General features: G+C 36.4%; 1 pseudogene; it reads right to left on the bottom strand.

The window, feature by feature from the left end:
* Positions 1-2,053: 2,053 nt before the first annotated feature.
* On the bottom strand, positions 2,054-2,172 carry LOC148504778 (5S ribosomal RNA; annotated as a pseudogene).
* Positions 2,173-4,733: the final 2,561 nt, after the last annotated feature.

Raw genomic sequence — 4,733 nt, 5'->3', positions numbered from 1 at the left:
TCCGGGTCTTTTGGTGTTGCTGAGCTCTCCGGTGCGTTCTTTCTTTTTAAGAATGTTCCAAACAGTTGATTTGGTCACTGGCTAATGTTTTTTCTATCTCTCTGATGGGTTTGCTTTGATTTTTTAGCATAATGATGGCTTGCTTCACTGATAGTGACAGCTCTTTAGATCTCATATTGAGAGTCGACAGCAACTGATTCCAAATGCAAATATCACACCTAGAATCAACTCCAGACCTTTTACCTGCTTAATTGATAATTAAATAACGAGGGAATAGCCCACACCTGTCCATGAAATAGCTTTTGAGTTGATAGTCCCATTATTTTTGGCCCCTTAAAAAGTGGGAAGCACATATAGAAACCGTTGTAATTCCTACACCGTTCACCTGATTTGGATGTAATTACCCTCAAATTAAATCTGAAAGTCTGCAGTTAAAGCACATCTTGTTTGTTTCATCCATTGTGGTGGTGAATAGAGGCCAAATTATGAAAATTCTGTCAATGTCCCAATATTTATGCACCTGACTGTATACACATTAACACATACACAGCAGTATACACACACATTAACACATACATACACATATATACACAATAAAACAGTACATATATACACTTACTCTATATATATATATATATATATATATATATATATATACAGATAGGGGAATTGACCATGAGCGACAAATCCTCTAATCAGTGCAAAAAATGCAATAAGTGCAATGTAGTATATAAAGTGCTGATATTAAAGTGCAATAGTGCAAAATATTGTGACATATAAGGTAGTACAATAAATATACCAATAAAATAAAGTTAAAAAAGTGATATACAATTTATTTCAGAGAATTAAAACAAGGGGAAAAAATGGATAACATAAAAAGTGGGGATAATCAATTGAGAGATTAAAACAAAGCCATTATAATTTAAATAGATTAAAATTTCAAATTGCATAAAGGGTAATAGCTTATCTGAGTCATGAATCAACGGAAAAAACACTTTTCCTAGGACAAGAGATGTGGTACCCAACGCGTTTTGTCTTATGGACTTCTTCATGGGGATAGGGGTTTAGGTTGTGCAATTCATCTATTTATACCCCCCTTTCTATCATTAGGGACTAATCACTTCCGGGTCAGGGTTGAACCCTGCATATGTTAATTAAGCTTGCGAAAGAGGAAATTCCCATACATATTATGTGGAAGTGCTGATTAAAAAGACATGTGACTAGTAAGATGCAAATCTATTCTAAACAAATAGTTCTCCTAATAACATTCCTCCATCTGGGGTGGTAAGCGGTTCGTCACTTCCGGGTATCACGCGAGCGCTTCCACCTTCTCCGTGTGCTTCCATCATGTGTGTCCCGGCAACCAAGTCTGGCTGCTTCGTTCCGAGATGACGCACTCGGCCAGCATCTAATCAGATAGCACAAGTTCCAGTGACTTCCACCCTTACATCGCGGCTCCATGCGGTTGGCATCCGCCCTTGTTAACTCCCTCACGGCCAGCGTATAGAGACAGCATTTCAATGTTTTGTTCATAGTATCTATAATTAAGCAAAATGCATAATGAATGTATGGGGCATTAATAATAAACAAGATAGGGCGCCCTATATATCAGCATTGAGGACCTATAAAATGCGCACTGAGTTTCCATGGCAATGCGTGTGTATTGAAATAAAATACAATAAAGAAGGCATTAAAAATATATATGTATATATGAGATGATAAATGGAAAAATCATAATAAAGTAGTTTGTATGAATAATTCAGAAAAAAGTTTTTTGTAAATAAATAATTCTCATCAACTGATGTTGTAAGGATTATGGTTAGCATTGTTATAATGTAGTCCTCCAAAGTCCATTCCTAGAATTCCTTAGGTTTGAGGGTGAGGTAGGTGATTGGGTTACAGTGTCGTCTTCCAGAAGTAATTTCAAAGTTTATTCTGATTCACAAAGAGATGTTAAACTTCTAGCATAGTCTGGCTTCTTCTGCGATGGCTTACATAGAAGCTTTTGATGATCTATATTAGGGGTAACGTACTCGCCCTTTGTGGACTCAAGTAACTACAATACCAGGTCTTCCCAGGAGGTCTCCCATCCAAGTACTGACCGGGCCCAATCATGTATAGCTTCCAAGATCAGATGAGGTTGGGCACACGCATACTGGTATGAATGTAGGTACTCTCAGGTCCACTGTTCACCATAACTATATTACTACACCTGGTATTCTCTGGGGGTCTCCCTCCAGGATACTTATCAGGCCCAAAACATGAATCAACCCACCAGGGTGCCCACAATCAGGCTTGTCATGTTGGTATAGTAGTAATATCCCTTCTTTCAAACATCTTGTTGGATCTTCACAGGAATGGCGCAATTTCATAATTGTCGTTGAAACCTTTTGGAGCCATGGTGTTAAGTTCATAGATCCAGTACATCTCCCGTCTGGCTAGGAGATTCCCCAAATCACCTCCTCTTTCTCCAAGAGTCACATGTTCAATAGCTTTGAACAGTAGTTCTTCCGGGTTTGAATTATGTTTGGTTATGAAATGCTTGGACACTGCATGAGCTTCTATTTTATTCTTGATGTTGCTGATATGTTCTTGAATACGTAGTTTTAATGTTTTTTTGGTCTTTCCAACGTATTTGATTCCACAGGTACACTCCAAAAGATAAATAATCGATGAGGAGTTGCAATTCATAAAACTTTTGATGGCAAATTCCTTTGTTCCATCTGAGTCCGTGAATGTTTTTCTTTTTGGGTGCAAGTATTTACATATATTTATAACTCCCCTTGCAGCTCAGGGTTCCACCCATACTTTCCTTCTTTTCTTTCCGTAGGAGACTTGGTGCTAATATGTCTTTTAAATTCCTACTTTTCTTAAAAGTGATCTGTGGTTTAGAGGGTAATATCTCTTTTAGGACTGGATCCATTAAAAGTACATTACAGTTCTTGTTAAGGGATGCCTTGATCTTTTTTTCTTGACCATTAAATGTAGTGACAAAGGGAACACTTTCTTTCTTTTCATTCTTCTTATTATTGTATTTCAGTAAATTCTTTCTATCCAATGTCTCAGTTTTCTCCAGTGCTTTCTTCAGCATCTCTTCTGGGTATTCCTTCTCCCTAAATCTGTCAGCGTATTGTTCCAGTTGTTCGTTACATATTTGTTGGTCGCTGCAGTTACGTTTGATCCTGTAAAATTGGGAATATGGTATATTTTCCTTCCATTTATTTAGATGGCAACTTTTATAGTGTAGATAACTATTGGTGTCTACATTCTTGATTACATTTTTTGTGGAAATCTTACTTTCCTCACCAATTAAAACCAAATCTAAAAACTCAATGGTTCTCTTGTTGAAGTTGGATGTAAACTTCAAATTCATGTTGTTATTTGATACCAATGATAAAAACTGGTTAAAAGAGTCTTCTTGTCCATACCAAATGATAAGAATATCGTCTATATATCTCTTATAAAAAATTATATTATCTTTATATGGATTATTAGTATAGACGTAATTTTTCTCCCATTGTCCCATGAAGAGATTAGCAAAATTAGGAGCAAATGTAGTGCCCATTGCTGTTCCACAAGTCTGTTTAAAAAATTGGTCTAAGAATTTAAAATAATTATGATTAAGTATAAAAGACATAAGATCACATAAAAATTCCGTATGAGATGGCTCCAGGCTCAGATCCAAGTCTAAAACATCTCTTGTTGCATTAATACCTTTTGTGTGTTCAATACAGGTATATAAAGACTGAACATCGATGGTAACCCAATTGTATTCTTCTCTCCACTCAATATTCTCTAGACATTGTAACACGTTAGTGGTGTCTTTCAAATAAGAATCCAGTCCTTTCACATATTTCTGTAAGAAAATGTCCACGTATTTTGAGAGATGAGAGCTAATTGACTCGATTCCAGCTATGATCGGTCTACCCGGCGTTTGTTGATTGATTTATGTATTTTGGGTAAGAAGTAAAAAATGGGGGTTGTGGGGTTGGTTTTCATTAATAACTGGAACTCCTCCTTTGTAATAATTTTATTATGAAGTCCGTGTACTAAAAGTAATCTTAGTTCATCGGTATATTCCTCAATCGGATCCTTTTCCAATTTTTCATAAGATTCTACATCATTAAGGAGTCTGTTGGCCTCTTGTATGTAGTATTCCTGATCCATGATGACCAGCCCCCCCCCTTGTCAGCCTGTTTTATCACAATGGATTGATTATTCTTTAATCCCCTCAAAGCTTCTTTCTCCCGATGATTCAAATTCTGTTTCTTAACTCTGCCTATTTCTTTATCACATAAATCTTTTTTCATCATCTCGTAGATTACCTGAATGTGGTTCCCTTTGGATTCAAATAGATAGTAAGTGGATTTCCCCTTAAGACCGGATTTAGATACATTCTCATTAAAATTTCTCACTGGCGCATCCTCTTTTCTCAGGAAATGCATTTTTAAAGTTAAACTCCTAACAAATTTATTCAAATCAATGAAGACATCGAATTTCTTCATGTTATTTGAAGGAGCAAAATTCAAACCCTTACTCAATAGGGATATTTCTGGTTTGGTAAGTTCATGTTTAGAGATGATAAAAATGCCCTTGGTCTGAGGGTCTATTGGTAAACCCTCTTTTTTGGGTTGCTTCCTCCTGTTGCCCCTTCTTCCTCTTCGTCTTTGTACCTTCTTTTTAATGGTGAAGCTGGTAATACGGTTTCTCTGAACATAGTTCTTCTGTTGCTG

The sequence above is a fragment of the Taudactylus pleione genome, unplaced genomic scaffold (genome assembly GCF_031769625.1).
Source record: "Taudactylus pleione unplaced genomic scaffold, aTauple2 ptg000456l, whole genome shotgun sequence".
NCBI classification, from domain to species: Eukaryota; Metazoa; Chordata; class Amphibia; order Anura; family Myobatrachidae; genus Taudactylus; species Taudactylus pleione.
The sequence above is the reverse complement of the archived record's forward strand: the minus strand, read 5'-3'. Positions and strand labels throughout refer to the sequence as shown.